Here is a 12450-nt window from a genome sequence, read left to right on the forward strand (position 1 = left end):
GTATTCTAATTAAACGATTCTTTAGATAATGTAAAGACATACGTAGTATGCCACGATCACCATAAAAATAGGTGACTGAATGGTGAAGAAGCTCTACATCGAAACACATATCGAATTATATGTGCTGCTTACACTCTCAAAAAATCCCAGCAATCCTGTAAGTTGCCACATTTTCTGATGTGATGGTAATTGAGGCACTAGTGGGATATCTGTGTTCCAGTTTGGGTGGTTTGTTTGTATTGATAAATACTCTTACTATACCCACAAAGTGATAACGGAACTAGTTGATATGGCTGAATGTTCCAAGAACTTAGTAGAAAGAGTAATTTTCAAACCCCAACAAGCGTTTGTCACTACTATCTCAAGTCGCTTTGACCAACACAGCAACATTTCGTTCCAGAAACTGGGAGAGACTTATCTTCCCGTTTCTGTCAAGGTGGATTCTATTAAATAAATATGAAGAGCAAAGAATTAACTGCAGAAGTATAATTCTCTAGGACGTAACCGAATATTCTGGAGTCTAATTATTTTGGATCGTTTCATGTACACAGTTTATATTCTTATTCATAATCTCAGGATGAATCAATCCTGCAATAAAATAATAAATAATGTTAAATAACGGGGTAAACAATGTCAGCCCACGGCGTTTCGACGGCGTGTTTTAAGTATGAATCTCAACAGATTATTAAAATGCATGCATGTACGCATGTATGCCTGTTCCAGATCTCCTCTTACAACCACTCGATCTATTGCAACCAACCTTGGTAGACGTTTCACTTACTCCCACTATGGGAGTAAGAACAATGTACCTCTGTAAGTGGTAGCAACGTGGAGAAGGCGAGGGGGGGGGGGGGTGCTGAATTGAAATACTCAGACCAGACATCATTCACTCAGTACTTGAGACTCAAAGCAGTTAGTGACTTGCAACAAATTTTACGCTAACTTGAAACATTTGCCGAACTTTTTCTGTAATGGCATTTGCAAAGTCAAGAAAGGAAAATAGTGTACCGCTCATTACATTTTTCCTGTTCATGCAGTAAAATAACATCAAACATAACGATTTAGCTTAATACTTCTTTACTACTAACTCTGTACACAACATATCTTACATACAGTATCCCACTATCCCATTAACTGTACCTCCAAAGTTATATCATTATACACTACGTAGTTTAAAAGATATGATGTCGTAAACATTCGGAAGCGTGGTGAACTAAATTTTCTGAAAGAGCGCAAATTAACGACACTACATTCATTCAGCGTTTGATAATGAGGCCACTTAGTGAAATGCAACAAAATTTAAACATGTTGTTGTTGTGGTCTTCAGTCCTGAGACTGGTTTGATGCAGCTCTCCAAGCTACTGTATCCTGTGCAAGCTTCTTCATCTCCCAGTACCTACTGCAACCTACATCCTTCTGAATCTGCTTAGTGTATTCATCTCTTCGTCTCCCTCTACGATTTTTACCCTCCACGCTGCCCTCCAATACTACATTGGTGATCCCTTGATACCTCAGAACATGTCCTACCAACCGATCCCTTCTTCTAGTCAAGTTGTGCCACAAACTCCTGTTCTCCACAATTCTATTCAATACCTGCTCATTAGTTATGTGATCTACCCATCTAATCTTGAGCATTCTTCTGTAGCACCACATTTCGAAAGCTTCTATTCTCTTCTTGTCTAAACCATTTATCGTCCATGTTTCACTTCCATACATGGCTACACTCCATATAAATCCTTTCAGAAACGACTTCCTGACACTTAAATCTATACCCGATGTTCACAAATTTCGCTTCTTCAGATATGCTTTTCTTGCCATTGCCAGTCTACATTTTATATCCTCTCTACTTCGACCATCATCAGTTATTTTGCTCCCCAAATAGCAAAACTCCTTTACTACTTTAAGTGTCTCAATTCCTAATCTAATTCCCTCAGCATCACCCGACTTAATTCGTCTACGTTCCATTATCCTCGTTTTGCTTTTATTGATGTTCATCTTAAATCCTCCTTTCAAGACACTGTCCATTCCGTTCAACTGCTCTTCCAAGTCCTTTGCTGTCTCTGACAGAATTACAATGTCATCGGCGAACCTCAAAGTTTTTATTTCTTCTCCTTGGATTTTAATACCTACTCCGAATTTTTCTTTTGTTTCCTTCACTTCTTGCTTAATGTAGAGATTGAATAACATAGGGGAGAGGCTACAACCCTGTCTCACTCCCTTCCCAACCACTGCTTCCGTTTCATGTCCCTCGACTCTTACAACTGCCATCTGGTTTCTATACAAATTGGAAATAGCCTTTCGCCCTCAGTATTTTACCCCTGCCACCTTCAGAATTTGAAAGAGAGTATTCCAGTTAACATTGTCAAAAGCTTTCTCCAAGTCTACAAATGTTAGAAACGTAGGTTTGCCTTTCCTTAATCTAGCTTCTAAGGTAAATCGTAGGGTCAGTATTGCCTCACGAGTTTCGATATTTCTACGGAATCCAAACTGATCTTCCCCGAGGTCAGCTTCTACTATTAAATTTTCGTCTCCCTTCACTATCTGAATAATTTCTTTTATTTCATATTTCATCATACATTTCTTCAATTTCTTCGTCATCTGTAGAGCTAGTTGGCATATAAACTTGTACTACTGTGGTAGGCGTGGGCTTCGTATCTGTCTTGGCCACAATAATGCGTTCACTTTGTTGTTTGTAGTAGCTTACCCGCATACCTATTTTCCTATTCATCATTAAACCTACTCCGGCATTACCCCTATTTGATTTTGTGTAGTCAGCTGACCAGAAGTCTTGTTCATCCTGCCACCGATCTTCACTAATTCCCACTATATCTAACTTTAGCCTATCCATTTCCCTTTTAAAATTTTCTAACCTACCTGCCCGATTAAGGGATGTGACATTTCACCCTCCGATCCATAAAACGCCAGTTTTCTTTCTCCTGATAACGACGTCCTCCTGAGTAGTCCCTGCCCGGAGATCCGAATGGGGGACTATTTTACCTCCGGAATATTTTATCCAAGAGGACGCCATCATCATTTAACCATACAGTAAAGCTGCATGCCCTCGGGAAAAATTACGGCCGTAGTTTCCCCGTTGCTTTCAGCCGTTCGCAGTACCAGCACAGCAAGGCCGTTTTGGTTAGTGTTACAAGGCCAGATCGGTCAATCATCCAGACTGTTCCCCCTGCAACTACTGAAAAGGCTGTTGCCCCTCTTCAGGAACCACACGTTTGTCTGGCCTCTCAACAGATACCCCTCCGTTGTGGTTGCACCTACGGTATGGCTATCTGTATCGCTGAGGCACGCAAGCCTCCCCACCAACGGCTAGGTCCATGGTTCATGGGGGGGGGGGGGGATTTAAACATAATTTCAAATATTTTATAAACTTTTTCTCTCATACATTCTTAATGTTAAGTACTTAAAGCATTAACGCATTTTTAAAGCAATCAGACTAATGAAACTCTTTTATACAAAGGACTGCAGATCCTTTCTAGACCCGGCTGTTTATTGGTTACTTAATATCCGGAAAAAGCATTCCATGTAGGTGGGAATAAAAACGGGATGACACTGAAGCATATTTCAGGAACACCTTGAGCAAATTTGTTAGGTACACAGTATTTGTGGAAGTAAGATTCCCTACTACTGCTAGAGGGGCGGTAAGAGTTTGGATGAGAACAACCTGTTGATACTTATGTCATATATTTAGTTGACTTGGAATATTTTTAAAAGTGCGAAGTGCAATTTCTCTCTTGTTTATGGTGTTCTGTATGTCAAGCAGGTCGCGACAATGAGCAGGGAACCGCGCCAAGAATTTTGTCAACATGTTTCGGGAACTAAGATCATCTCAAGAAGACGAAAATTTAAAATCCTTTCTGGAGTCGTACTGTGTAAAATGGCAGAGAATCTAACATATGTATGGGCAACATATGTAACATACAGCTATGTTTAACTTCCTCCTAAAGCCCTGGATCCATTACAGCCCTACTTGATACACATTTATTTACTATCTGGAAAGCAGAGTGGTAATGATAAGAGGGCAATGGACACAGAAGGGATAAGGAGTAGGCGGAGAGAAGAGGGTCGATGAGGAGACGGGCAGGCAGGAAGGGATGAGGAGACGGGCAGGCAGGGAGGGACGAGGAGATCTACAGAGAGAGGAGGTAACAGATATGGGTGAAGGAGGATACGGTCAGAGAGGAGAAAGGCGAGGGGGAGATGGACGAGATGATGGAGCAGAGCAAGGTGGAAAAGGAGAGGGCGAGAGGTGAAGGAGAGATGAACAGAAACAGAAGGAACGAATAGAGAGTAGGAGCAGCAGAAGGTGGATAGAGGGAGGGTGGGTGACGAGAGAGAAAGACAGAGGAGGAGGAGGGGGTATGGGCAGGGAGAGGCTACTAGAGTAGTGATTTCTGACATTTTTGTTTCAGCGGTAAGTTTAAAAGGTACTGTGTCTTGGGCGATTTGTGATCAGCTGCTAGAGAACATACGAAGGCCAGTTTAAAGTTAGTCATGGAATCGGGTTTTGTCACTGCCTTTCATATCTGGCTGTTCTTTGAGTATACCGAAAATTGTCAGTATACCGTGCTTTTTGAATTCCTCTTTAAAGTGTGCTTCCTCTTGAGTTGGGTTTCTACTATCGTCTATCAGCTCAGGTAATAGGCCACAAAATGTCCCTACTAACGTTTTGTGATTTATAGATTTAATTCCTAATAGATAACTATTTCCTTTATGATCAGTCGTGTACATTTTAACAGCCTTCCATATCTGACCGGAAGAACAATTTCTAAGTTTACCTGACTGTGTTTAACCGATTTACCAGGTTTTACTTCTTGCAAAAACAGTAATTGATTTTCAGTGGCATTTGAACGTAATTTATTGTTTCATCGATAAGAATGTGTATATTGAATCACTAGCTGGTGTACCTGGCTTCGCTCAGGGAGTCGATATGAGAATGTGGTAGTAGGAATAAAAGGATAAACTTTAAAGTACACGAGGTGAAAAGATTATTGGAAACATATTCTATTTACAATTCTTGCTATAGTATGAGAGGCAAAAGTTATCGAAAACATGTTCCAACTATTTGCAATACTTGTTTATAAAAAAACATTTTTCATTTTGTTATCCGAGGTATATATGTACAAATTTTTCGAATTTTCTACTCAAGAGCGAGCTACGTGTAGCTGACTGTGACAGAAGCAGGGGTCTTTGAGGTTGAGGCTGCAATATTTCAAAGTTCGCAATTGCGCTTTTTCAGTTGTAAAACTATATGTACAAATTTTTCGAATTTTCTACTCAAGAGCGAGCTACGTGTAGCTGACTGTGACGGAAGCAGGGGTCTTTGAGGTTGAGGCTGCAATATTTCAAAGTTCGCCTTTGCGCTTTGTCAGTTGTAAAACTATAGGCTATTTGATTGGAAATTTCAATCTTTTAAAACGGAAAGTCAATTCAGTATTGATCAGTGGTGTTCTGGGAATAAGCAGTGTACGTCGTTTGTACTTTCCAGTCGTAAGTTCGGCTTCGATGATGTTATTTCATAGCTGTTTGACGATAATCCTTGTTCCATTACACAATTTTGGTCAATTAACATTTCTGAGTAGTATGATCGGATATCCGATATTAAGTAGGAGGTAGTATAATGTCATTTCTGGTAACTGCAAAGAGTTTACAAATTCTGTTGGAACGTTCAGAAGTACTTCAACGTTTACCATCGTGTCGGTTGATTTCTATATTCTCTCTTCACTGGAAATTTACTTTTGGATATTAAAGTAGATATCGTCGACAATACTACTTTTAGCTGCAAAATTGTCCTCTCAAATAGCAAGTCCGGATTGGTATAGATGTGAATAATGGTTGGATAAATTAGATCGATGTGTTCGTTTTGAGTACTGGTTACTTGCAGAAATCACTATTGGATTTAATGAGGCCCGTCGTGTGACCAGTTGTATATGTAAAAGTTGTTGAGCAAACTGCGCTCTTGTTTTCTCTTTCTATAGTTCAACTCTCATATTTTTTGTTCTTTGTAAGGTTTGCAAGTGTGGACAGAGATGTGGATTTTTAAAGCATGCATTGACCTCGTCTGCTGGTGTTGACTTGGAGATAAATGGAAGTGTTTGTCGAGAATTTCCTGAGAGTATGAGTAGAGCTCTTCCCATCAGTTCAAATTTTCCTCGCAATTATTGTAATATTTTGTCCATAGCTTCGAGTGATTTTTTTATGTACCATTGTTCATTCGTCCCAGCAGATACTTCCAACTTGCTTTAGAAGCTCACCCCCTCCAGATGCTCTTGAGTTCCATACCTGGAACTGTTCTTCGGCTATATTCAACGGTTGATTTAGGCCGGCGTGGGCAGTTCGTCCTCCTTTCATAACTGCCGCTGCAATTCCGGATGATGCTAGTCCAACTGCAACATCTAGTTTAGCATGTATTTTCGCCAGCAATACATTTATTAGAAACGTTTTCCCGGTTACGCCTGATGCGTCCAAGTAAATAATTCAGAAGGTGTTTTTGTCGAGCCCGTCGAGCCCGTCTATAATAATGTCGTAAATTTCCGTTTGATTGTCATTACGATACGTTTCCAATAACTGACCACAAATCTTGTGGATATTCATGGTCCGATCATATGAGTGTGACACCTGTCAAAAACCTGAATTAGATCGATGAGTTCGTTTTGAGCACTGGCTACGTTGCAGAAATCACTATTGGATATAATGAGGCCCGTCGTGTGGTCAGTTATATATGTAAAAGTTGTTGAGCAAACTGCTCTCTTGTTTCCTCTTTCGATAGTTCAATTCAGGAATATAGTGACTGAGGTTCTGGAATGTACCGACTCCAAGGTCGTGACAAACATCACTAGGTTTCACAGCTGAGGATTCATGGCGCGAGCAGTCTCATCGAAGTGATCCCAGAGATTCTCGACTGGATTAAAATCTACGGGGTTAGGTGACCAGGGCAGTACGGTAAACTCATGCTATGAGCAGTGTGACGTGCTGCGTTGTCCTGCTGATAGAAGCCATCCTGCCGAGATGCATGCTTGTGTTGATTAATCATGAATTCCAGAATGACGAGATCACTCCATGGATGCCACAACATTTCCTAGACCATAATGCTGGACCCAATTCTGGTTTGTTGTGAGCAATGTATTAAAGTAGGTCGGCCGGAGTGGCCGAGCGGCTCTAGGCGCTACAGTCAGGAACCGCGTGACCGCTACGGTCGCAGGTTCGAAACCTGCCTCGGGCATGGATGTGTGTGATGTCCTTAGGTTAGTTAGGTTTGAGTAGTTCTAAGTTCTAGGGGACTGATGACCTTAGAAGTTAAGTCCCATAGTGCTCAGAGACACTTTTTATTAAAGTAGTTCATTGATGTTGCCCTGTTTTCCATTGTAATTTCGAAGTTTAGCACACTGATAGCGTCTTTTCGTCGTTCTTGCATCCCTGGTTGTACTAAGGTCTGGTTATTTATTGCTAAATATTTATCTTATAGACGAATGAGTGTTTCATTGAAGATGTCGTCGTTGAATTAGATCGTCAGTTTAGGATTAGCTTGTCGGATTTGGTACAGTATGTCATCAATCAAACACTCTTTGAAGGAGTCCCATAGCAGTTTTGGAGTCGATGGTTACACGTCGTTAGAATTATGGCGAATACGTTTTTTGTTCATTTGAGGCTGGGAGTGAGATTTCTTGTGGTGTTAATTCACAGTGGTTGTTGAATTATGGTTTTCGGTATTTTTTTTGTACATTTTCCGTCACTCAAACATGGCGAATTGGGGTTTAGTGACCCCAATGGTTCGTGAATCAGTCTTCCACTACTATGTGGTGCAATTCCGGATCTTCTTGTGGACTGGGAAGTTTAGCCTATATGATTTTGTCGATATTCGTAGGGTGAACGCTGTCGTGTAGCCAAATGAGAATGTGTGAATGAGGCAGTTCTCGTTCTTCCCATTCCATTGTGTACATCCAGCACCCAATGATTCCAAAGATGTGGTATTTTGTGATGACTTCAATAAATCCCATTTGTTATTGTGGGAAAACTCGGACTATTATGTCGTACCGATGCATGGGGGCTTGTCCGTATCTTAAGTGTTCTTTGATTTGTGGCCACGATGAGTTGCATGTGAATGTTGTGAAGAGGTCAAGTCGTCTATATTTTCTTTTGTAGGTCATGGCATTTTCAGTGTATTCGTGCATGTGTCTCCATACGTGATGAGTGTATGATTACTATTGTTCCTAAGTCGTCAACTTTTCGGTCATTTATCAGGTTTCTCCTGATTCACTCTTATGTAAAGCATCCATTCCGCTTCTATTTTTGCATACGCGTCTACCAGGCACTGTAGAAATAAACTGCGAGTGTTGAGAATATGATTACATGTTTCATTGCCTCCGAACATTAAGCGCTAAGCATAAAAACTTCTTTGAAATGACTGTTTTGCTTGTTTCTATGCCTGTTTCAAATTGGATTGGCTTCACATTAAATTAATATTTGTCCTCTCAGTGCAGCAATATTATTTGATATTGGAGAGCCTCACATGAACGGTGTGTGTCTGCAATGTGTTGTAGACCTTCTTTTCTTCCTTGTACAATTATGTCACGGCTTGTGTTTTCATTGTCCATAATTACGATGACGACTTCATCTGTCTAAGGTGCATTCAGTCGACGTTCGTATTCTGCAGGTGGTCTTTTGTGGGCTCGAATTATAAGTTTATAGTCATCAGAAATCATTCTGTCTATAGGTGTTCTGAATATGCGAATCGGTTGATTGTATGTCTTGGACTACTTCTCATCTCAATCTACTGATATTTATGCATCGTTGATGAGTTTCTGGTTCTTCATTTCCAGTGAAATGTACTTACAGAAATTTATGGTCTTCGTTGGGTAGTGAGAGTAATGATCCCATGTTGTGAAAGATTTTTCCTTGGATGGAAAAGAAAACATAAACGATTTCATCTCTATTAGTACTGATCGAAGTGGCGCCGAAAAGAGTCGTTTGGAAGCAGGTGTCGTTGGTTTTTATATTTTGAGGAAATTGTTTTGATTCTAGAGTTTCCCGGGTCACGCAATGTAAAAACTCACTCGGAGGTGCTTTCAGTGGTGGTAATCGAATTTTTCCATTCATGCGAGAGAGTCCTGGTCTTTCTCGACCGAAACTTTTCACGTTCCAAACTTGGCAGATGTTATCCATCTTTTCGATAACGACGTGTCTGTATTTCTCATATTCTTTCGGCGGGTCCTAGTGGATTGCTTCACTTGTTAGGTTGAAATGATTACTTGTCCTTGTCGTCGTATCTGGTAGCGTAATATTTTCATGGCTGGCCTGAGCTTGCAGTCTTATAAGATTGTGTTGCAATTCTTGATTCTTCTATCCCTTCATTTCGTTGTTCTTCGATTTCTTTGTTTCTCAAGGAGCTTATTATCGTTCTTTGGGAACTGAAACATATACGCGGTCTTCGTCTGTCCCACTTTCTCGCTGTTCTTTTTGTCTCCGCCTATTTGCTTCAGAACTGGCAAGATCTATCCTCTTCTACGTTTGGGCATTGAACAAAATATAACTCAAATCAGCTTTTTATTAACAAAAACGCCAAGTACAGTTTCCACACATTCCACACTTTATTATCGATTTATATTTGACTACTCACACTTCACTGATTGTTTTTATTCTCTCACTGGACTATCTTTTCGGTTTCTCCCTTCGTCACTGGTAAGAGACTCATATTCGAAACCACGACAGGCCTTGCCCTCTATACTCCTACCAATGGGTTTCCCGGCCAATGTTGAACTCCTGAACATACTTAGAAGGCTTCCAATGGTCCACAAAGTTCCAAAACATTCTACAACATTCGAGAGTGTGCTGGAATAACACACAATTATATGGTATGTTGTGGGGTGTTCCCGAACCTTCAGGAATATTCCCAAATGTTCCTGACTGTTCACTAATATTCCAGAACATCCCGGATCATTTTGGAACGCTCCGGAACATTCTGGAATGTTTTGGAATGCTCTCGAATACTCCCGAATTTTCTGAAATGTTCTATCCTATTCTCGATTGTTCTGGAATGTTCTAGAAATTTCTTGACGGATGTCTTCCGAGCCCTTATATTTCCAAAAGAACATCCTTCAGGTAACAATGAAAACCTTCCCCACCAAACAGCATAAATCTCTTGATAGCACATGTACTCGTTACTGAGCTTTAGCGGCACGCACATTCTACACTTCCTTTTACAATATATAATTTCTATTACTGGTCATTTCGATCGAAAATACCTCTAAAGATACTCTCTGATTTAGATGGGGCAGCTTCCATCTATTTACAAGGGGTGTACAAAAATTTCACTAGCTTCGGATGTTATATGAAGAGGGAAGTTACTTCATTGTGAAAACGAAGTCCCGGTTATGTGCACTGTTAGATTCTGTTTAAAGTCTTCTAACTATTTCTCATGAAAACGGGAAAACGTTTAAAATATGTTACTATATGTTTGTCTTCAGCAGGGTCTAAGAGAAAGAGACATCACAGTCTTGCGCTGATAACTTTTTCAAAAATATATTGAAGTCTTATGGGTTAATCTTCCTTGTCACTTTTGAATTTGTAGCAGAAATGTCATCGGCTTCAACGGTTTTGCTTCCTAGAACTCCTGTAAAAGTGCTAATTTGGACATGACACCTCTTTTTACTGTACCATTCATGTTTTTCTTCCTGTTAAACATTTACTTTTTATTTCATTGCTAACCAGCTGGAAAGTGTGAGCCATTTTAGAACTTTCAGGTCCTTTTAGTGAGAGCCCAGTGAGCTGAGAGAGGGGTAGACGGACACAAATAGCGCCCTTTAAACTCAGCCGCAACCTTAAAATGACTGCGTAAATCCGGCGAACAAACAGGAACAAACAAGTGACACACCGTAATCCTCTGTGCGGCGTCTGTTGGGTCACAGATAAATGTGTACCCGTCAGTTAATTTTAGTCCTCCTAACTACTGCATGTCCGGTGGAAACCACCCTTATATAGGAACAGTGGAGGATGAGAGCTCAAATCAGAATTGTGTATTTTGTTATTATAGAAATTAAAAGCCCCAGAGGGAATAATATCCAGAATCATAGTATATTGCATTATTTTATATAATTCGTCATCTAGTACAGAAACCGAAAGTCCTTAATATCTGTTCCTTATAAAATAACTATGTAACTTGAAACACTGCACGTATTATTAAAACTTCGTATAATAAATAATAACGTACTTGGATACTTTCTTTTTTACCGCTATTATAAGAGAAATAACATGAATTTTCTAAAAGAGTGATAAAAATAAGTCTGAGTTCTTAAAATTTAAAGCCGGCCGGAGTGGCCGAGCGGTTCGAGGCGCTACCGTCTGGAACCGCGCGACCGCAACGGTCGCAGGTTCGAATCCTGCCTCGGGCATTGATGTGTGTGATGTCCTTAGGTTAGTTAGGTTTAAGTAGTTCTGTGTTCTAGGGGACTGATGACCTCAGCTGTTAAGTCCCATAGTGCTCAGAGCCATTTGAACCATATTTTTTTTTTTTTTAATTTTAAGTTCCAACTACACAGAAAGTATGAAAAGCAAGAATTTTAGTAGTTATCGAGAGGTCAAATCCTGTACGCGGTTGGTATGCAGATTCCTCGTAAGGACTATGTTTGAGAAAATGCTGCCAGATGCCTGTTTATATATAGCGAAATATGATCAAATGAAAGCAAAAAAGTAGGTTTCCTTTGTATAGTTTAGACTAGTAGTGCGATCATTCTGTATTTTTTGACGAGTTGAAAAATCATCCTGTAGGAGCTCAAAAAGATCAATATCCTACCCTTCAGAGGACTCTTGACAGAGAAATTTGTGTGTGCGGGGGGGGGGGGGGGGGGGGGGGGAGGAACAAGCAGCTTAAATCCTCATTCCGCCTTTCTCACCAAAAATTTTGGCATGCGAGTATATTCGCGATCTGTTAACACAGAACGCTCGAAAAGCTTTTTACCCGGTCTACCTTATTAGTGACGCCTTCATACTCAGTGTCGGTACCGGTTTGAATTACCGCGATCGACGGTTTAACATCTGCGTGTGCTTGTAGGCTGAATGAGAGAAGTGGACTTGTCTCAGCTTGATGGAATAATTTACTAACGAAACCGTGCGGTCGGAACAGACAACAGTACACTGCAACCGGTAACTCGTGCGAAGGCGCGAGAAACGTTCAGTACGGTAAATTATTCCATATCTAACACACTTGGATTCACGTTTTCGCCATTGAGTAGAACATGGAACAGAAATCAACAATCAAAGAGTAAATCACAGAACAAATGTCACTTGTGTATAACGTCTCTGGCATCCAGCGGGAAAGTTTCAAGGCACTGTACTATCAAACACCCGCACATGTCACGGCACTGGACGATGACAGAAGACGCCACACTCAGCACCTCCCCATCACTTACTTTTCCTACGTGTATCCCTCTCCCACTGTCACAT

Source organism: Schistocerca nitens, chromosome 7 (assembly GCF_023898315.1).
Source record: "Schistocerca nitens isolate TAMUIC-IGC-003100 chromosome 7, iqSchNite1.1, whole genome shotgun sequence".
Lineage (NCBI taxonomy): Eukaryota > Metazoa > Arthropoda > Insecta > Orthoptera > Acrididae > Schistocerca > Schistocerca nitens.